We start from the raw sequence: 22,500 nt of genomic DNA, 5'->3' as shown, positions 1-22,500 counted from the left end.
GTAGGCAACGAGCGGCACACGGCCCCAACCGCGGGGCCGGCGCACCCGCCCCCTCACCAACCCCAGAGGGGAGGTGGGGGGGTGTTCTGCCCACGTGCTCTGGCAGCCGCCACGGCGGCCACCGCGCACTCGGGAGGGGCAGCGGCTGGGGGGTCCGGTACCCCAAGGCTCCCTCTCGGATCGCTAGAGAAGGCTTTCTCACCGAGGGCGCGCCGCCCCTCACCCGGATCGTCTCTCTCCTTCGGGCCCGCGGAGGCGCTCCACGAGCCGCCAGTCCCCAGCTGGGCGGGAGGGGTCTGCGGTACAGGTAGGCGGGGCACCAACACAAGCGCGCCTGCGCGGCCACGGCCAGCGCAGAGCCCGCATCCCGTCCCCTGCAAGGCCTCATCCGTCAGCCTCCACGACGAGGAGCACAGGCACGCCTCTCCTACCGCCTCGACCCCTCCTCCCGACGAGAGCCACTCACGGGACACGCACACACACCACCGCGGCGGGGACCCGAGGAGGACACCGGGGTTAAGGGAAACGACACCGCCGCTCGGCCTCAGGCACCTGAGGGACGACCTGGAGCGCTCCAGGGGCACCACCGAGGGACGCTCGCGCACCCGCGCGGGGAGGGGGGCGCGCAGCGCAGCAGCGGCAGAGCCCTCCCCACCGCGGGGAGAGCCGCTCGCAGAGCACACGCCGGGAAGGCGAAGCGAGAGCATCTGCTGTGTCAACAGACCCACGGCCCCCACTGACGCCCCGAGGCGGGGGACAGGAGACCGAAGGTCAGGGCCAGAGACCGCAACCCAACTCCTGCCTTCCTCACCCTCCACGACGGGCAGGGGGGAAAGACAGGCGAGGGGCCCCGTGAGCAGACCGAGAAGAGCGGACGCGTTCACCAGGAACGCCCGTCCCTCGTCTGGCACGGCTTAGGCCCGGCCCGGGAGAGCACGACCACACCACATCGATCGGTTGAGCCAAGGTGGAGCAGGGGGGGAGGCGCGGCGAGGACAGTCACCAGAGGGGCCCGCTTTAAGCCCCACCGGCAACCTCCGCCCCCCCACCTCGCCTCAGGCGAGAGCGGCCCACGACCCCAGGAAGAGAACGCCTGACACGTGGCACGGAGCCCATAGGGCGGGGGCCGCATCTCAGCCTTCACCGGGTGCCCGCAGCGGGGAGCGCACAGGGTAGAAGACCCACAGCGCCTCGCCCCGCCACCCTCGGGTCGCCCAGAGACCGGAGGTGGCACCACGGGTCGGGTCAGCTAGACACCACCACCACCACCGCACGGGAGCCGGCGCACAGGCCCAGGCGGGCGGCTCCAGCGGCAAGGGCCGAACCGGGCACCAGCTGGCGGCCCGAAGGCTCAGAGCCCCGCGTGCATCTAGAGACCCAAAGTCCTCGGCGGCAGACACCGAAGGAGACCGTGTCAGCACTTACCTGGTGGTAAAAAAGGCCCATTAAGGGTGACGAAATGACAGCAGCCGACAGCGGGGCCCATCCACGACTCGCATGGAGGAACCCCGGAACCTTGGCCCGGCCACCTGTCCCCAGCGCTACCCCATAAACACCAGGCCCGGAGCTCTCTGCGTGGGGGGGGGGGGGGGGGGGGCGGGTTCATCTGGTCGACCGGGGGGAGGGGAGCAGGGGGACGGGGCGTGTGGTGGCCCAAGTGGGGCCGCGGACACCCACCAAGGGAGAGGGAGCTGGCCCGGGGTGCCCTCCCCACTTCGCCCAAACCGGTAGGGGTACCGGTCCGTCGGAGTCTCCGAAAGGGGATTTGGCTTCAATGGGCATCAAGAAACAAGAAGAACGAACCGTCAGCGAGGCGCCTCCAACGAGACGAGCGGGCCCCGACCAGGGACCGCGCCCGGGGCCCAGACCGTCCTAGATGGGGCACCCAGGACGGCCCGAGCCGGTCCCCACCTCCTGACCGGGATTCAGGGAGTTGGGGAGGGGTGAGACAAAGTCACGTCCGACGACCGAGACCCACGAGGGCACGCTGAAGGGTCGAGCGCGCCCTCCCCGGCCACCCGCGGAAGCAGGGTCCGGTCCATCCCCGTCTCCGAACCCATCGAGACTTTGAAAAAGTAACAGCATGTGTGCCGGGAGACGCCTCGGCCACCGGACCCCACGGGGTGGGGTTGGGGGGGGGGGGTGGGGACCGCACACGCGCCCGCCTCTCCCCGTCAACCCTCACGACTCCGGCGGGCGGGTCCCCACCTCCGGAGTGCGACGCGGAAAGCACCTCGTTCAGAAAGCACCCGAGGGCCCGGACCCAGGTGCGCCCTCCGGCGACCTCCAAGCCACAGTCCGGGCCGGTCCCCACCTCCGGAGCGGGGCCGAGGGCGAAGCAAACGCTCCTGAGGGCGGCCCAGGAGGAGTCCGGACCGCCGAGCCCGAGTCCAGGCGCTCCGGGCAGGGAAGACCCTCTCCCTGCCCACCGCGGCGGCCCGTCCCTGGGAGGGTCCGGCCGGTCCGTCTCCGCGGCCACAGGGGCACGGGGAGATGCTGGTCGACCCGGTCCGGCCACCCCAGAGCCCGGCCCCGGAGCGCCGCGACGATCACCCTCCTCAGAAACCTAGAGAACCAATCTCCGGCGACAGCAGAACGTCCCTAGGCCTCGGCGCCACCGGGACTGTCGCCGCCAGCGTAGCCGGTGACTGAGAGCTCTGCCTCGGGCCCGGCTGCTGAGTCACAACCCTCCTGAAGGGCTCGCCGAAGCTCCGGAGGACGAGGGACAATATACAAGCGGCCGCCAGGTGGCTCCCGACAACCGGCTCGAACGTCCCGAGGACGGGTCGCTGTCGCCGGCCGCCGGGGACGCCACAGCGCCGGCCGCCCAAACGCCCGAGCTCGGCCCGGAGCCTCCGCCGCCGAGCGACGCGACGCGACGCGACGCGACCCCGGCCGCAGAGGAAGGGAGAGGAGCCGGGAGATCTCTCCCCTGGAGGCTGCCACGAAAGAGACGCGATCCCCCACGCGATTCCAGGGTGGTGGGGGGACATGCCACGGAGACGCAGGCGGGCGGCGGGGGCTCGGGGCGGGGTGGGCGGAGAGAGGGGCACCAGTGACATCCCAGGAACCCCCGGCCCCCCGGGCCCCCGAAAGAGGGGGGCGGGAGGGAGGGAGGGAGGGAGGGAGGGAGGGAGGGACCGGCAAAACGAAACCAGGCAAGCGCTGCTGAGAGAACAAAGCAGGACTTTCGAAAGCAGACACAGACACAGACACACAGACACAGACACGGACACGCAAGCCTAGGAGCAAGAAAGGAAAAGAAGGAGACACTCGGACCCCCCAAGAAGAGAAAACAAAACTCAACCTGGGTAGAGGCACCGTGACAAAGTCCAAAGACAGCACACACAAGCATGCGCGGGTGGGTGGGGAAAGTGCACTTGAGGTCAGGAGACCATGGATTTCAAACTCACTGGCCACAAACACCGGAAAGGCGGACGGCCCGGGAGGTCTGGTGGGGGGGGGGGGGGCGGCGGTGGCAGGGCTGCGGGGGGTGGCGGGAGGGGTGGGGGCTCGGGGGGGTGGGGGGTGGTGTTGAGGGGCGTGCTGGTGAGGAGGACCGGGTCCATAGGGATCCACTAAATAAACCCCGGGTCCCATGACAACAGCCAACTCAATGAATAAATACCTTTTTGACGTAGCTCAGGAACGAAATGAAACAAAACCACCAGGCAGGAAAGTCAAGTCGTAGAACTGTCCTGGCAGCTTAAAAGTCAGAGAGAGAGAGGGAGAGGGAGAGAGGGAGAGGGAGAGAGGGAGAGGGAGACAGGGAGAGGGAGACAGGGAGAGGGAGAGGGAGAGGGACAGAGAATGCATACACATGTGCATATACGCGTGTACATATGTATATGCACGCGTATTCGCGTCTATATACACGTGCACGCATGCGTATACACACACACGTACGAAGGGCATGCTCACGTACACGCACGTGTCTGTGTGCGCACGTGTATGCCTAGGCATTTCTAGTGTGCGTGTATGCTTGCGTGTATATACGCATACAGAGGCCTCTATACACCTACGTACACGGATAGACACAGGCGTGAATACACGTGCTCACATGTGCAGAGACGTCGGGATACATAGGCACACACATACAAATACATGTGGACGTGTCAACGCATATAGATGCACACGTGTGTATACGTGTGATGTCTGCGCACAGGTGTGGATGCACGTCTATGCGTACCCATACGTGCATGCTTGCATAGACACACATATCTGCGTGTGTATGTGCACACGTGTATGTACACATGTATGCATACGTACGGACGCATACGTAGACGTCTACATAGAGCATATGTACATCCACACAGACGTACGCGTGTCTATGTGCCTACATACGCACGTGTGTGTATGTGTCTGTACATATATATATATATATACACACACACACGTAGACGTGCACCCATGTACGTATGTACAGGTGCCCGCGTGCATCCAGAGTGCCTATACACAGGTTGATGTGCATAGATGCGCACACATGTATACACGTACGCAAACGCGCGTGTGTATACATACGTGGACATATGCATCAGTGTACGTGTGCATCTATAGCCATGTGTCTGCGTGGATGTCTACGTGCGCGCGTGTGTGTTTATCTATAGGTGTATATACGTACATATATATACTCACAGACACACACGTACATACCCGGACGGAAACACACATCCGCGTGTGTGTGTGTGTGTGTCTGTCTGTCTGTCTGTCTGTCTGTCGTGTGCGCGCACACGCCCGTATATACGGGGAAAGCACAAGCATATCGCAAAAGGGGCTTTTCTGTCCAACACCGATCAAGGCGTCAGACACCTCAACCTCCAAAAGGGAAACAACCCCCGATGAGCGAAGTGGGCAGGAGGCCCGAACAGACCCCTTCCTTCCAAAGAAAGGTAGAACAGACAGACACCCAGAAGCACAAGGGAGAACACACATCCACGGCAGGGCTGGGCTGGGCTGGGCTGGGCTGGGCTGGGGCTGCTGGGGGTGGGGGCGGGCTCACGGAAGCACCCCCCCCCCCCCCCGGGGCGTTTCCCTGGACAATGATCCTTCTCATTCGGAGGGGAAAGGCCCGGGAGCCGGGAATCGCTCTCACGACAGCAAGTTCGAACCCTCAGAGGACAGTGGCTCCTGATGGATCGAACGCGTCTTTTCTGCAGCTGAGAAAACTGTGGGCGGACTCAGAGAGATCAGATCTCATCCCCTGGCGCCTCACAGACAGAGAAACCACATCCCTAGGGAAAAGAGTCCTGCGATGTACCCTCCCCCAAAGATTCCCCCATTCGACCCAACCCAGCAACTCCACAGGGTGCCCACGGAGGGAGGGGACAAAGAAGATACGGACGTGTGTATGTGAGGGATCGACCCCTATCCCTAGGTAGACATCCGTTCACACATCATGCTAGAACTCTGTCTGTGTGCCTACGCCTGGATCTATTCACGTGCGCGCGTGCACACGGGCATGCAGACACACACACACACACACACACACACACACACACACACACACACACACACAGGAATGGGACTCAACCACCAGAAGGGAATGAAATCTCACAGTCTGCAGGAACCTGGAGAGACCTTTAGAGGGTATTATGCTACATGAAATACCTCAGATCAGTCGTTTCCATGCAGAACCTACCAAACCATACACCGTGAACAGAACAGAACCAAACAGAAACAGGCTCAGAGATACTACAAAGGAACACACGGGGGTCGGGGGGGTGGGGGTTGGCCAGAGGAGGGAGGGGCGGGGGTTGGGGGTGGGAGAGAATGAGTGAGTGCCACTGGTGAGGGAGACAGACGAAGCGGTGCAACCTTCCACTTATGAAATGCATGAGTCGCGGGCACGTCTTGACACCAAATGGCAAATGTCATTTGCCGTGACACCAAGTGGTGACGGACAGTCACTAACTAGATGTATCCTGGTGATCGCTGTGTCATGTGCTACACGAAAACCTCGTCTGTACAAGCTGAAAATTAAAGGGGGGAACGCCCCCCGCCCCCCGGCCCCCCCCCCCCAAAATAAAAGGAAAGGAAGAAGGAGGGAAGGAAGGAAAGAAGGAAGGAAGGAAAGAAGGCAAAAGAAAAGGTTGGCAGTCAGTTAGACGTCTATTTGAGAAGAGTGGGACTTGTGTGTGGGGGGGGAGGGGGGGGAGGGGGGGAGAAACTAGGGTGAGGAGGAGGAGAAAGAAAAGGACCCGATTGCCTTGAGGGGGAGGGGGAGATGAACGATCCCAAGAGTGGACAGGACGGTCAGGTGAGTGCCATAGGGAAAGGAAACGAAGCCAAGCAACCGAACACACTCCCCAAGGTGGCTTTGTTCAGTCCAAGATCAAGATGTGGACAGCACGGTGTCCTCCAGCACACAGCGATACACAGGCCTCACTCGGCAGGGGGAGTTCGGGATAACCCTGAACGCCGAAGCGGACAAAAGAAGCCGTCACGTTCATCCATGGCTGAAAAGTACCATGGTCCCACGACATTCCAAACTCCTCTCAAACCATTGGAAGACTCTCTCGCTCACTCGCCGTTCAAAATGTAGAGAACAGAAAAGGAGCGAAACGATGGTGGCTGGCTGGCTGGCTGGCTGGCTGGCTTTCCGTGAGAGTGTGATTAGGGAACACATGGACAGAAAAGCATCCGATTCACTTGTGTAAAGCATCTCTCTTGCCTTCTCGGGCCTGGTGTCTTTCCTCTGTCTGGATGATCCCCCTCCCCCCACCCCCCACCCCCCACCCCACTCCCAGCTTGAAGATCAGCCTCCAAAACGAAGCCCTTTGTGCTCTCCAGGTCCCGCCGCCACGATCTCTTTGGAGCGCCCTTCTGAAGGGGAACGTTTTCATCCACGTCATCGCCCTGAGACAGCTTCAGCCTGTCCCTCCCCTCCCCAACCCACCCCACCGCCACCCCCCGCCGCCCTCTCCCCCTCCTGCTCCTCTTCCCCCTCCTCTGAACTGTCGAGCTCCTCTCGCGCTGGCCTCTCACCCCACACGGGGTGGCAGTGTTGGCCTAGGTCTGCTCAGGTGTCTCCTAACAGCATCCAAGTGGACTTCCACTGTTTCTCGGCTGCGTCGTTCGGGGACCGTGTTTTTCCTGGCCTTGTCTGCGGGTGGGGGAGACCCGGACGGGCCGGGGCCAGGCGGGGTGGGGGAGCCTGCGTGTGGGGGGAAGGGTGGGGACAGAGAGGAGGAGGAGGAGGAGGAGGAGGAAGAGGAGGAGGAGGAGGAGGAACAGGGACACAGCTCCCCAGCGCCAGTGTGTGCCTGAGGCCTGGAAAAGAGATCACGCACCAGGCTGGCTCCAAAAAGGGGAATCGGTCAGGAGACCGGGCACGTTTGTTCTTCGCAGAGTCCCTGCGGATCGAACAGGCAGTGGCAAGTTTGGGGCTTCCCGCACTTAGAACTGTTCACCCATCGTGGACACAGGCGTCGGGCACACCGGGGGTTAGGCTCTCGGTGCGATGTCCACAAGCCGTAGCCACTGAAACGTGTGCACCCTGGAGCCGCCGCCGCCGTGCAGAGGGAGATCTCATCCGGCTTCCACGGGTCCTTCCCGTGAGTAGGCCGGGATCTCAGGAAGCACAGACATCCAGAGCGTTGAGTGCACCTGACCGTCACGCTCTCAGAATCCAAGTGAACCAGAAGGGAGGGTCCCTCACGTGTGGGTTTGTCTTTCCATCGGAGGCATCCTCTCTTGGAGCCGATTAGGGTCCCGCGGGCCCCGTGGAGCAGAGAGGACAGAGAATGCCCTTCGGTCCCCTGCTCCTCCCACGCGCACGCGCGCGCGCACGCTCCCCAACGGTCCTAGGAACATCCTGCCCCAGAGGAGCGTGCCGGCCACGACCCACCTACACGGAGACGTCCGTGTCCGTCCGTGTCAGTCATCCTCGTCCAGAGTCCCCCGTCCGTCTGCCCTCGCCTTCACGCCTGGCACTGTCCGTTCTGTAGGTTCGTATCGAACCTGCCCGGAGCCCGGCGGCATCTTCCCGGATCAGGGATCGATCGAAAACACCCTGTCCCCTGCCTCCTCGGCAGGTGGATTCTTCACCACTGGACCACCAGGCAGGGAAGTCCCTTCACAGCCTTCTAAAATCATCTACCCCGAAACAGTCCACGTCGTCCTCCAAATCATGGCACCATCACGACTGAAATGAAGGAAAATATGTTCGTTCAAGAATGTCTTCACTCCTCAGTGCTTCTTGCTTTAGAACCACAAAGGCCTCTCTCTCTCTCTCTCTCTCTCTCTCTCTCTCTCTCTCACAGACACACACACACACACACACACACACACACACACACGAACAGAGGTGGGCTCATAGTCCAAAAGAAACCAACGTTTGTGTGTATCCATCCCACTTGTTGTGGCTGTCGTGCCGTCGCTCGTCCAAGACGCTGATCTACTATGGAATCCGATGTCGTCTTCTCTAGGACACGTCGAGAGGCAGCAAGCGTGCCGGTTTGTGAGAACCGAAGGTCAACCCGGCATGATGGAGGCCAGCCAGGTGTGGGCTCAGAGGCCCATCGAGATTCGAACTCCAGTTCACGGAGGGGAGCGGTGGGAACAGGAGCGTGGACTGCGAGTCCGATCCTCACCGTACCAAAAGGCGACATCATCCCCTTCCTCCCTCATCGGCGTCTGCACGGCTCCTCCTGGCCTCAGGGATCCCATTGAAAGGACGTACAGGTTGTGTCCTTTTCCCTGGCCCGACCGTTTCGAAACCCTCCAAGAAAAAGCGGTGACGTCAAGAGATCCGCCTCGAGTTCGGGACCGGGGCTTCCCCGGGGGCCCCGTGGCAAACCACCCCGTGCCCAGGCAGGAGACATGGGTTTCACCCCCGGTCCGGGAAGAGCCCACACGCTGCCCATATGCCTCGGTGATGGAGTCTGTGTTCTAGATCCTGGCCGCTGCGAGTGTCGAGCCCACACCCAGCAGCCACTGAAGCCCACGTGCCCCAGTGCCCCCGCGCCCCAAGAGGAACCACAGCCACGAGAAGCCCAGACGCACGACCGTAGAGCGGCCCCCTCTCTCCACAGAGAGAGAACAGCTTGCACGGCCATGAAGACCCAGCACGCCCCCACAGACGTCAAAGACGGCCAATGATCATCCAGCGAGACGGCCTAAGATCGGACGCGATCGGCCAATACCTAGTCCTATCCCTCGGGAAGCTCCCTGAATCTTCTGTAGATACACCTAAAGAAACCCCAGCTCTCCGTGCCGTCGGAAGCGCGGGAAGCTCTCCGTACAGTGCCGAGAGCACCGTGGAGACGTCACCCTCGGGCCCCGTGAGCCTGACTGTTCTCACGAAATCCCTCACAGTCCGGGCTCTGGAGATCGGCCCGCGCGGACCTGCAGGCGACGCACGGCCATCCCTCTCGGCTCCCTGCGTGCTCACCGGCCCAGGTGTGCCGTGCCCCCAGCCTCTGCTCGCATCTCCTGGGCCTGTCTCCCCCATGCTGCTCCACGGACTTGGAATCATTCTCCCCTCTCGTCTGACACGTTTTCTCTTCTGTTCGACCATGTCTGGCTCCCCAGGCACCACTTCCCCTCGTTCTTCTCTTCTCATCCCACTCGTCTCGTGGAACTCATTCTATGCGTCTCCGCTCCGTTCCCTAAGGACTCTGTCATCACCCCACTCATCTGGGGATCGACCGGCACCTAGGCAACCCCGGCCCGTGACAACCGTGGTTCCGTGTCTATCGAACAACCTGCCGACCGCAGGGGGCGTGTGGACGCGAACGAGCCGTGGAAAGCTGGCACCGGGGAATCATCCCGCGGACACACCCTCTGGTTCCACGGTGCTCTCGGGAGCGTTTGGGTCGTCGTCGTCGTCGTCGTCGTCGCCGTCGCCGTCTTCCCTAAGACGTATGCAGTCGCTTTGATTCCCACGGCGTCTATGGGCAAAGAACGGATCGTTCCCCGGATCTCCGGAGAAGGCAATGGCAACCCACTCCAGTCCCCTCGCCCGGAAACTCCCGTGGGCGGAGGAGCCCGGTAGGCCGCAGTCCATGGGGTCGGGAAGAGTCGAACACGACTGAGCGACTTCCCTTTCGCTCTTCCCTTCCAGGCATTGGAGAAGGCCGTGGCAACCCACTCCAGCGTTCTCGCCTGGAGAACCCCAGGGACAGGGGGGAGCCTGGCGGGCTGCCGTCTACGGGGTCGCACAGAGTCGGACGCGACGGAAGCGACTTAGCGGCAGCCGCAGCAGCAGCGACCGGATCACCTCAGAAGGACTTAGAAACGAGTCGTGGTTGAGAAATGATGGATCCTGCCAACAATCTCACTTCGGGGTATACATCGAAGGACATGAACACCTGAATCTCACCTAGAGAGAGGTCTGCACTCCCAGGTCCATCGCAGCATCATTCACAAGAGCCAAGATGGGGAACCCGCCGAAGTGTCCATCTAGGGAAGACTAGATCCAGAAGATCCACGATCCAGATGGAGATCCATGGATAGGTAGATCTAGGTGTCCCAGGTAGCCCCAGGAATGAACACGTTCTTACGTCGTGATAGCATGGATGTGACTTAGGGAGGGATGCCCAATGAATAAGTCAGGTAGAGAAAGAAACAGAGCGTCTCCTGTCACTTCCATGCCATGCAAGGCCATCTAAAGCAATGAAAACGATCATCACAGAGCGGCTGGGGGAGGGAGACATGGGAAGATGTCGATCGATGTAAGGGCGGGGGCGGCGGGAACTTCACGGATAAGGTACATATATACTGTCTACGTCACAAAGAGCACGGTGATTCTAAAGAACAGCCTTATCGGTATCGCCGTCTCATATGCGGAGAAGGCAACGTCACCCCACTCCAGTCCTCTTGCCCGGAAAATCCCGTGGACGGAGGAGCCCGGTGGGCCGCAGTCCACGGGGTCGCACAGAGTCGGACACGACCGAGCGACTGGCCTTCCCCTTTTCCCTTTCACGCCTCGGAGAAGGAAATGGGAACCCACCGCAGTGTTCCTGCCTGGAGAACCCCAGGGACGGGGGTGCCCGGCGGGCTACCGTCTACGGGGTCGCACAGATTCGGACACGATGGAAGCGACTGAGCAGTGGCGGCGGCGGCGGCGGCAGCAGCAGCAGCAGCAGCAGCAGCAGCAGCATTATCGTATTCGAAAGTTGCCATGACCGTGGACATGACCCATTCACTTCCCATACAACGGAAGAAGGACATGGCAACCCACTCCGGTATTCTTGCCTGGAAAATTCCATGGATGGAGGAGCCTGGTAGGCTACAGTCCGTGGGGCCGCAAAGAGTCTGAGCGACTTCACTTTCTTTCGCATACAGTCATGAGATGTATGGGTTGTGATCCAGCTATGAGCTACCGCTTGGGTGGTCATGAATGATTCTTTTGCAACAGACAGGTGCATCAAGTCACCATTCTGTACCCGTTAGAACGAAGGATGTTGTACGTCCTTCACGAAGAACATTCTATTTCAATACACCGGGACATGAAACACATAACATCACCTAGTTTTAGTATCTTTCAATGAAGAGTCTGTATTGGCTGCGCCAAAAGAAAAGAAAAGAAAAGAAAGCTTTATTTGGGGTGGGGGTGGGGGGGGGGGTGACTTAGAGATTGCCATGCAGGGACACAGATTTCCATAAAACCCAGGGCATGTTCCCCAGGAAAGAGTCAGGGGCCTAGAAAGCTGAGCCTCGTGAGGTTGTCAAGCCAGCTGAGAGCACTTAGGATTTGCTGTCATGCAAAGAAGGACAGGTTTCTTCTTCCAGGGTAGAGGGTCGCAAGGTATTTAGGGAAAGGGGAGGGTAGGAGAGGTCTCTTGCATTTCGGGAACGCTGTTTCCTTCGAGGATGTGGAGGCCTCTGGGACCCAGGAAGTGCTCCAAGGGTACATTCCGTCCAGACGGAGACACACGGACCTCTTCCTCCATGGCCTCCCCTCTCTATTTGGGGGAGCTCTCTCGGCCATGCTGAGTCCACTTGGATGTGTCTTTCCCATGTCATACCCTCTGGCATTCAAAGATCTCCTTCCATCGTTTTATAAAGAGACCCGGCGTATGTATCTTTTTAGAGACGATGAGCGTCAGACGCGATCACTCTCCGTGGCGTGGTTTCGGGCACGACACCCCATACATTCCACGTCTCTCCTGGCCATCGAGAAAGGCTGCGTACGGCACAGGATGCCACGGGACCGGGGAGGTCCTCGGGTTCCGCCCGCCCTCGACTTGGCTGCGGTCTCCGGTTTGGTTCTGTTCCGCGTGTGCTTTCTGACCCACGTGATCGCTCCGGATAGGGCACCCCATCCAAGCTCACACCCATCGAGTCTGTGTGACTCCTAGTCACGCATCAGGTGGGGATATCGACGCCCTCCACGTGGATCCATAACCATCGCCGTCCTGTGTTCAGGAGGATCCTTTCGTGGGTCCCGGGGGCGCTACGTGCTGTCCGTAGGAACTATGGAAGGAGGCTCGTGACATGGTGCAGGAGACAGGGATCAAGGCCATCCCCATGGAAAAGAAACGCCAAAAAGCAACATGGCTGTCTGGGAAGGCCTTCCACATAGCCGTGAGACGCAGAGAAGCGAAAAGCAAAGGAGAAAAGAAAAGATATAACCATCTGAATGCAGAGTCCCAAAGACTCGCAAGAAGAGAGACGAAAGCCTTCTTCAGCGATCCGTGCCCAGACAGAGAGGACAACAACAGAACGGGAAAGACTAGGGAATCTCTTCCAGAACGTCAGCGATACCAAAGGAACGTGTCATGCCAAGATGGGCTCGATCAAGGACAGACATGGTATGGACCTAACAGAAGCAGAAGATGTGGAGAAGAGACGGCAAGAATACACAGAAGCACCGTACAAAAAAGATCTTCACGACCCAGATCATCACGATGGTGTGATCACGGACCTAGAGCCAGACCTCCTGGAATGTGAACTCAAGTGGGCCTTCGAAAGCATCACTACGAACAAAGCTAGAGGAGGCGATGGAATTCCAGGGGAGCTCGTCCAAATCCTGAAAGATGATGCTGTGACAGTGCTGCACTCACTATGCCAGCACATTTGGAAACCTCCGCCGTGGCCACAGGACTGGAAGAGGTCCGTGTTCATTCCAATCCCAAAGAGAGGCCACGCCAAAGCATGCTCAACCGACCGCACACTCGCACGCCTCTCACACGCTAGTAGAGTCGTGCTCAAAATTCCCCAAGCCAGGCTTCCGCAATATGTGAACCGTGAGCTTCCTGATGCTCAAGCTGGTTTGAGAAAAGGCAGAGGAACCAGAGAGCAAATGGCCAACGTCCGCTGGGTCATGGGAAAAGCAAGAGAGTTCCAGAAAAGCGTCTATTGCTGCTTCGTGGACTATGCCCAAGCCTTTGCCTGCGTGGATCACGGTAAACTGTGGACAATTCTGAGAGAGATGGGCATACCAGACCCCCTGACCTGCCTCTCGAGGTTAGAACTGGACACGGAGCCACAGACGCGTTCCAAATAGGAAAAGGAGTTCGTCACGGCTGTATCTCGCCACCCTGTGTATTTACCTTATACGCAGAGTCCATCATGAGAAACGCTGGGCCGGGAGACACCCAAGCTGGAATCAAGATTGCCGGGAGAAATATCAATCCCCTCAGAGAGGCAGAGGACACCACCCTTAGGGCAGAAAGTGAAGAGGAACTCAAGAGCCTCTTGAGGACAGTGAAAGAGGAGCGTGAACACGTTGGCTTGAAGCTCAACATTCAGAAAACGAAGATCGGGGCATCCGGTCCCATCCCTTCACGGGAAACAGACGGGGAAACAGTGGACACGGCGTCAGGCTTTATGGGTCTGGGCTCCAAAATCACTGCAGACGGTGACTGCGGCCACGACCTTAAAAGACGCTTCCTCCTTGGAAGGAAAGTCATGCCCAACCTAGATAGCCTATTCAGAAGCAGAGACATGACTTTGCCAACAAAGGTCCGTCCAGTCAAGGCTATGGTTTTTCCTGTGGTCAGGTACGGATGTGAGAGTTGGACTGTGAGGAAGGCTGAGCGCCGAAGAATGGATGCTTTTGAACCGTGGTGTTGGAGAAGACTCTTGAGAGTCCCTTGGACTGCCAGGAGAGCCAACCAGTCCATTCTGAAGGAGATCAACCCAGGGATTTCTTTGGAAGGCATGACGCTAAAGCGGAAACTCCAGTCCTTTGGCCACCTCATGCGAAGAGTCGACTCGTTGGAAAAGACTCTGATGCTGGGAGGGATTGGGGGCAAGAGGAGAAGGGGACGACAGAGGAGGAGATGGCTGGATGGCATCACGAACTCGATGGACGTGAGTCTCAGTGAACTCCGGGAGTTGGTGATGGACAGGGAGGCCTGGCGTGCTGCGCCTCACGGGGTCGCAAAGAGTCGGACACGACTGAGCGACTGATCTGCTCTGATCCGATCTGATGTGCGGTCCGTGATCTCACGTGCCTTTCGGGCATGGGTGATGGAGACGGACCCCAAGCGGCAGGGCGGCCATCTGGCATCTCGGCCTAGAGCGGTTTCCCAAGTGACATCTCAGAACCGGGGCTGAGACAGCCATCCCTCCCCGGGCCCCCCTCGGTGGCCGGGGTGGGGGTGGGGGTGGGGGAGTGTGAGGTTAGGGAGACGGGAGTGGGGGACTGGGCTAGGGGTCGGGGGCGCGTGAGGCGAGGGGACCGTCCCGGTCCCCCTGAGAAGTGAAGGCAGGTTCCGTCCGTCCCCCTGAGAACTCCCTGCCTTCAGGCGTGTGAGAGGAGCAGGTTTCTCTCCAATCCACGGCCACGCATCATTTTCCGCCCCGTTCAAACACACAGACAAACACGTGTGTGTTTCTCTCGGCTTGTTTTCTGGCCGAGGCCAAAGACCTCTTCAAGCGTGTCCAAAGGATCTGACAGGATGGGAGGGTGCAGGTCAATCCATGTGTCAAGAGATCCAGAGAACCTGTCACAACTGTGACTCGGGCCTTTTTCAGAAACGGGCCCATCTGGAGGATTCCCTGGACAGGAGTCACCCCAGAAGTTTCCTTGAAGGGATCGAGTTGCAGGAGTCGGGGACGTGGCCCCGCCGCCGCCGCCGCCTCCAAAGGGCCTCCTCAGCCCGGCAGGCCGGCAGGCCCTGCAGGCAGGGGCTATTGTCTGTGGGCCCCACCCCCACCTTCCCCCACCCTCCCCCTGCAGGGCCTCGTCGGATAGCTTCATTCAAATGCAGAAAGCTTTCCAGTCAAGTCAGAGCCTCTGACTTCGCCTCGAGCTTCTCTCTATTGAATGGTGATCCGCCCCACCCAGCCATTCCACGTCTCCACCTTGAGACGGCCCCTTCGGCCCCGCGCGGAGGAAGGGGGCTGGGGGATGGGGAGGGAGGCCGAGGGACAGACTCGCCTACGTGTCAGGCCAAAGGAGTCTCCTCCTTTGTGTAACCCAGGAAACCCGGGTCATGCATGTGAGGATCACGGACGGACGTGCGTCGAAGCAGCCACCGTCCCTTGACATCTTCCCTTCCGCGGGAGGAGGTTTTCCTTCCTGCCTGCCTTCAGAGAGACAGAAAAGGAGGGAGGGGCAGAGCGTCCCTCTGGCGCTGGCCGGCTCTTAAGTCACTTGACTCCAAAACACTCCACAGGGCACGGAGGTTCACGTGCAGTGGGGTGGGGTGGGGTGGGGTGGGGTGGGGACGGCGGCCTACTCCGGGCCCCACCAGTTTTCCCTCCTCTTGACCCTTGCCCGGAACCCATGAAAAGCTGAGCTGGTGACTGTGTGTGAGTGCATGCATGTACGTGTGTACGTGAGAGACGGCGCGTGTGCGTGTGCGTGTGCATGGACGTGAGAGAAAAAGAAAGGAAAGAAAAAAAAAAAAAAAAAAGGAAAGAAAGGGAAAGGAAAAAAAAAAAAAAAATCCAGAAGGCAGGAAGGAGGGAAGGGCGAAATAGGTTAGTTCGTAGGGGCCTCCGTGTCACAGCAAGAGTTTCTGAGCACAGATCCTCCATTCAGGGAAACAGTGATCGTATCTCCTCTCAGGAGGCCGTGATGTCGATGGACGGGTGCGGGAAAGCAGGCCTGGGGTGCAAGCCATCAGGTATTCCGCCGCCCCCCCCCCCCCCCCGAGGCACTTGTAAGGAAACCAAGGAAACACACAGGTTCATCCCTGGAGCGGATTCGAGAAACCAGTCGGCAGAGGGAGAGGCAGTCTAGGAGGTTGATTTCTAGACGTCGGGGTCGGGCCCTGGAGCGGGTTGCCATGTCCTTCTCCAGGAGGCCTTCCTGGCCCGGGGATGGAACCCGGGTCTCCTGCATCGCAGGCAGACTCTTGACCGTGTGAGCCACCAGGGAGGCTCCGTCAGAAACGTTCACCAAGTCCTCTAGCTTCCATCCGCAGGGCTTCAGGCACAGGGCCTTTTGAGTTCTCCGTCAGAAGGACAAGAGAACATGGGACGTGGTGGTGCCCCCCCCCCCCCCCCCCGAGAGAGGGTTGTTGTCCCCAGATAGCGGAGGCAGCTCGGAACACTTCAGGCTCCAGTCCCCGTCTCGGGTGAAGAACCACACGCAAAGGAACACACACACACACACACACACACACACACACACACGTATAGGACACGACTCTCCTATCCAGAAGTGTGTACCCCCGTTTCACGGAAATATCCTCTGGGCCCCTAAGGAACGTGTGGCAATCACTCTCGCCAAGGAGATAAGAATCCTCCACGGAGAGTTTCTGAAGTCTGGAAGGACCGGGTCGAGAGAAAAAGAGAAACGATTCCCTTCTGTTGACAGGGGTGCTGTATGAAGTGACCAAGGGGATGTCCATCTTTCCAAATTCCCATTTTAAACCTCGTGTCCTTTTCGGTCCTTTGTTTTCTCTTTGTATCTGGAAAACAACAGATGGGACGGTAGGTCCTTTCATGATTTTCTTTCTTTCTTTTTCCTGCCTGCGTGCCTGTCCGCCCGCCCGTCCCTCCGTCTGTCTTTTCTCTGTCTCTCTCGCTTTCCACTCAGGTTAGGGAATTAAAAAAAAAAAAAAAAAGAGGAATCTGTAGGAATCTGTATTTCTGCAGGTCAGGAAGCAACAGTTAGAACTAGACATGGAACCCAACAGGCTGGTTCCAAATAAGGGAAAGGAGTCCATCAAGGCTGTCCATCGTCACCCTGCTTATTGAACGTACACGCTGAGTACACATCATGAGAAGCGCTGGGCTGGATGAAGCACAAGCTGGAATCCAGATGGCCGGGAGACATATCAATCCCCTCAGATATGCACACGACAGCACCCTCACGGCAGAAATGAAGTCTAGGGTGGGTTTCCAAAGCCGTGTTCGTTTCAGGTGTTCAGAGTCTTTTCCCTTAGAGGTTCATGCAACGTCATACGTCTATTTTCCCGTGCTGGCATAGTATAGAGTAGGTGCTTGTGGATTCTTTGGATGTACAGTTTATGTGTCCATGTTCAACCAGCCCTCCTAAGTGGACCGTCCTGCCCTTCCTCCCCCGCCCCCACCCCCCATCGCCCCATCCTCTTTTCCTCAAGACGTCAGGCATCCACTTCAGCATCCTGTTCCTCCGTTCATCCAACCCCATGGAAGAAGTCATTTCTCCAGTTTCTCCGTCGGTTCTCTACACCTCGCCTGATGGTGGCAGGTGACTGGAAGACTGAGAGTTCTGAAGACTTTTGCAAGAGCTTTGGGTGAAGGCTCCTCGGATGTGCTCGGTGAAGTGGGTGGTGTGTCCATCAGTAGAGACCGTGGAAGGTATGCCCCACGTGGCACAAACACCGTTGCTTTGAGTTGTGGTCGGTTTGCCTGTCTGCACCGAGAGACGGAAGGGAGGCTTCCACCTTCCACAGAGAAAGCTATCCCTAGCGTACCAAGGATGTTTGACAACCCCCCGCCCCCACCCCCCGCCACCCCAGGTTACAGGCGCGAGAGGTCAGACTGTAGCAATCATCATGTCCAGGGTGTATTCACAACAGGCAGACTCATCTTAAAGGCACCCTGTCCTGTGAAGGTGGAGGGAGGGGAGCGAGAAGCAGAGGGACGATGACAGAGGAAGGAAGGAAGGAGAAAGAGAGGGGACAGGAACACACGCAGTGGGGCGAGGTGGGGGAGGGGGAGGCGGTGTGTGGCGTGTCTGTGACATGCCCAGGTGGTGTTGCGTGGGTGGAGTGTGCAGCCCAGTGTGTGGGTGGGTGGTTGGGTGGGGGGGGGGGGGGCGGGCAGGTGTGTGGTGTGGGTGTGCTGTGTATAGGTGCCACCGGGGGCCGTGTGGGCGGCACGGGTGTGCGCGTGTGGCGTGCGCCTGTGGGTGCGGGAGGGGGGGCGGGGGAAGAGAGAGAGGCCGAGAGACACAGGCAGGCGAAGGACAACACAGTGTGTGTGTGTGTGTGTGTGGGGGGGGGGGGGTTGTGTGGTGTGGGGGGCGGGGCGAGATGTGAGTGTGTGTGTGGGCATGCATATGTGGTGTGTGGGGAGAGACAGAGGCCGAGAGACCCAGCCAGGCAAAGGACAACAGTGTGTGTGTGTGGGGGGGGGGGGGGTGGGGGGGGGCGGGGCGGGGCGGGATGTGAGTGTGTGTGTGTGGGCAGAGACAGAGGCAGAGCGTCACACGTCACAGCCAGGCAAAGGACAACGCTGTGTGTGTGTTGGGGGGGGGGGGAGGGGCGGGGGGGGGAGGGGCGGGGCGGGACGGGATGTGAGTGTGTGTGTGGGGGGGCTTGCATGTGTGGTGTGTGGGCATAGACAGAGGCAGAGCGTCACAGCCAGGCAAAGGAGAACGCTGTGTGTGTGTGTGTGTGTGTGTGTCTCTGTGTGTGTGTCTGTGTGTGTCTCTGTGTGTGTGTCTGTGTGTGTGTGTTGGGGGGGAGGGTGTGTGTGTGTGTGTGTGTTGTGTGGCCGCTGTGAAGGGCCGGGCGCGCCTGTGTGTGTGGGGGGGGGGGGGGGCGGGGCGGGGCGGGACGTGAGTGTGTGTGGGTGGGCTTGCATGTGTGGCGTGTGGGCAGAGACAGAGGCAGAGGGTCACAGCCAGGCAAAGGACAACGCAGTGTGTGTGTGTCGGGGGTGTGTGTGTGTTTGTGGGGGCGAGGCGGTGTGTGGTGTTCTCTGTGGCATGTGGGGCCGTGTGAGAGTGTGTTGCGGGGGGGGGGGGGGGAAGGGTGGGTAGGTGTGTGGTGTGTATTGGTGCCACGAGGGGGCGTGTGCGCCACATGGGTGTGTGCGTGGCGGCAGAGACAGAGGCCGGGAGACCCAGCCAGGCAAAGGACAACGCAGTGTGTGTGTCGGGGCTGTGTGTGTGTGTGTGTGGACGGCCGTGTGTGTGTGCGTGGGGGGGGGGGGTATGCTTGTGGTGTGTGGGCAGAGACACAGGCATCGTGTCACAGCCAGGCAAAGGACAACACTGTGTGTGTTTGCGCGTGTGTGTGTATGTGTGCGTGCGCACGCGTATGTGCGTGTGGTGTGGGCCGGGTGTCTGTGTGTTGGTGGGGGGGTGGGGGGGGGGGCGCGAGGCAGTGTGTGGCGTGTCTGTGACATGCCCAGGTGGTGTTGCGTGGGTGGCGTGTGCAGCCCTGTGTGTGGGTGGGTGGGTGGGGGTGGGGGGGCGGGCAGGTGTGTGGTGTGGGTGTGTTGTGTATAGGTGCCACCGGGGGCCGGGTGGGCGGCACGGGTGTGCGCGTGTGGCGTGCGCCTGCGGGTGCTGGGGGGGGGCGGGGGAAGAGACAGAGGCCGAGAGACACAGGCAGGCGAAGGACAACACAGTGTGTGTGTGTGTGTGTGTGGGGAGGGGGGGTGGGCGGTGTGGTGTGGGGGGGCGGGGCGGGGCGGGATGTGAGTGTGTGTGTGTGGGCATAGACAGAGGCAGAGCGTCACAGCCAGGCAAAGGAGAACGCTGTGTGTGTGTGTGTGTGTGTGTCTCTGTGTGTGTGTCTCTGTGTGTGTCTGTTGGGGGGGAGGGGGTGTGTGTGTGTGTGTGTTGTGTGGCCGCTGTGCAGGGCCGTGCGCGCGTGTGTGTGTGGGGGGGCGGTGTGGTGTGGGGGGGCGGGGCGGGGCGGGACGTGAGTGTGTGTGGGTGGGCTTGCATGTGTGGCGTGTGGGCAGAGACAGAGGCAGAGCGTCACAGCCAGGCAAAGGACAACGCAGTGTGTGTGTGTCGGGGGTGTGTGTGTGTTTGTGGGGGCGAGGCGGTGTGTGGTGTTCTCTGTGGCATGTGGGGCCGTGTGAGAGTGTGTTGCGGGGGGGGGGGGAAGGGTGGGTAGGTGTGTGGTGTATTGGTGCCACGAGGGGGCGTGTGCGCCACATGGGTGTGTGCGTGGCGGCAGAGACAGAGGCCGGGAGACCCAGCCAGGCAAAGGACAACGCAGTGTGTGTGTGTCCGGGGGTGTGTGTGTGTGTGTGTGTGTGTGTGTGTGTGTGTGTGGAGGGCCGTGTGTGTGTGTGGGGGGGGGGGTATGCATGTGGTGTGTGGGCAGAGACACAGGCATCGTATCACACAGCCAGGCAAAGGACAGCACTGTGTGTGCGCCCGCGCGTGTGTGCGTGGCGTGGGCCGGGTGTCTGTGTGTTGGGGGGGGGGGGGGCGTGAGGCGGTGTGTGGCGTGTCTGTGACATGCCCAGGTGGTGTTGCGTGGTTGGAGTGTGCAGCCCTGGCGTGCGCCTGTGGGTGCGGGAGGGGGGGCGGGGGAAGAGACAGAGGCCGAGAGACACAGGCAGGCCAAGGACAACACAGTGTGTGTGTGTATGTGGGGGTGGGGGGTGGGGGGTGGTGTGGGGGTCGGGGCGGGGCGGGATGCGAGTGTGTGTGTGTGGGCTTGCATGTGTGGCGTGTGGGCAGAGACAGAGGCAGAGCGTCACAGCCAGGCAAAGGACAACGCTCTGTGTGTGTGCATGTGCGTGCGTGCACACGTTGTAGGGGTGTGCGTGTGGGGGCTGGGTGTTCATGGGCTGTTTGTGGGGGGGGGGGGATAGGGTGAGGATGCGTGTGTGCACGCCGTGTGGGGCCGGGGGTGTGTGTGTGCGCGTGCCGGGTGTGTGCCTGGGGATGGTGCAGGCAGAGAGAGACGCAGCCAGGCGCAAAGGACGACGCAGTGTGTGTGTGTGTGTGTGTGTGTGTGTGTGGTATGCACACGGGGCGTGTGGTGTGCGGGCGGGCAGAGACAGAGAGACGCAGCCAGGCAAAGGATAACGTGCATGGATGGATATCCCCCATCATTTTGCTTGTGTTTTCTGACGGCATTCATCACCTCCCCGACCAAGACCACTCCCGTGACATGTGACTCTGCCACCAGCAGCCCGCACTTGGTCTTTGGGCAGGCAGACGCGGGCGTGTGGCGAGTTGGCGGCGAGGGGCGAGGGGCGAGGGGCGAGGGGCGAGGGGCGAGGGGCGAGGGGCGAGGGGCGAGGGGCGAGACTTGCTGTCCCCAGGCCAGCTTTGATCCTCGCGCTCTGCCCCTGAACCTGACTGGAGCAAGTGGATCCGCGTGATCTGTCGTGGCTTTGTCGTTTGAAGTCCTGGGCAGGAGACGGAAGAGTCCCCCCTCCCATGGCCAAGGGAGACAAGGCCCCAAAGAAGGAAGTCAGCTCCCTTGGGTTCAAATGGCTGTTCTCCCACATCGATCAAGTTTCCAACACGAGATTTCCCATCCAAACCAAAAAGCCCAAGGGGGCTCCTCATCCCCCCCCGTTGACCTCTGGCCCATGGTGCCCCTCCCCCACAGCCTCCTTCCCCAGCCCCGGGGCATTCACGAGTTCGCCGGTCCCGCCTGCCTGCTCCATCCGTGGTCCTCCCGCCCCTCGCAGGACCCTCTAAAATAAAGCGACCGACAGGCAGGTGGCGCCCGACAACCAACCCGCTGTCCAGAGAGCCGGCCGCAGCCTAGAAGCTCCGAGGGAGACCGGCAGGGACTCGTTGCCAGACGGGGCCCATCCTAGGGCGCAGTTTCTCCGCTCAGTCAGCGACGCGGACAGGAAAACAGGACACGCCGACACTTCTCGAGGACGTCCCTGGGCGAGGTACGACGGAGTGGGGGAGGGGGGAGGGGGGAGGGGGGAGGGGGGAGGGGGGAAGATCCTCGACAACCCAACCCAGGGGCAGCAGAACGCACTCCCATCCGAGGGGGACCGCAGGCCAACGTCAGGCGGCGCGACCCCCCGCCCCGAGAAATAACTCGCCATCTCCCGTCCCCGTCCCCGTCCCCGTCCCCGTCCCCGTCCCCGTCCCCGTCCCCGTCCCCACTCTTTGGGTGTGCCAGGAGAAACCCCTTTTGTGACCGTGACCCCGACCCCGACCCCGACCCCGACCCCGACCCCGACCCCGACCACGGACGACTCTTCCAGCAAAAACAACGTTCAACAATGGAACAAATAAAGACCTTCACGTTAGAAATACGCCTTCATGTTGTGACGATGAAACAAAAGGCAAAAGCACGCACTCATCACACACATACCTCAAGCAACCAGCTCGACACATCTGAAAAGAAAATGCAAACGTCAGAGAGCGGGTCCGTCTGGCGGCTCGGTCCAGCGAGGCCAACTCGAGCCCGGAGGACACATCGACCACAGAGCTGACCGGAAGGA

The 22,500-nt window shown here is 60.3% G+C and overlaps 1 long non-coding RNA gene across 3 annotated transcripts; it reads left to right on the top strand.

The window, feature by feature from the left end:
* Positions 1-14,194: 14,194 nt before the first annotated feature.
* LOC129641180 (uncharacterized) lies at positions 14,195-22,309 on the top strand. 3 transcript variants are annotated; one of them, XR_008709244.1, is made up of 3 exons: positions 14,195-14,259; positions 21,724-21,936; positions 22,176-22,309. It is a non-coding gene; the product is annotated as an uncharacterized LOC129641180 (long non-coding RNA). The 3 variants fall into 3 exon arrangements; XR_008709245.1 differs by lacking the exon at positions 14,195-14,259 and adding an exon at positions 16,049-17,685; XR_008709243.1 differs by lacking the exon at positions 14,195-14,259 and having other exon boundaries at positions 21,301-21,936.
* Positions 22,310-22,500: the final 191 nt, after the last annotated feature.

This window comes from Bubalus kerabau, unplaced genomic scaffold, assembly GCF_029407905.1.
Source record: "Bubalus kerabau isolate K-KA32 ecotype Philippines breed swamp buffalo unplaced genomic scaffold, PCC_UOA_SB_1v2 scaffold_103, whole genome shotgun sequence".
In the NCBI taxonomy this organism is placed as follows: Eukaryota; Metazoa; Chordata; class Mammalia; order Artiodactyla; family Bovidae; genus Bubalus; species Bubalus kerabau.
This window is presented reverse-complemented; position numbering and strand designations above follow the sequence as displayed.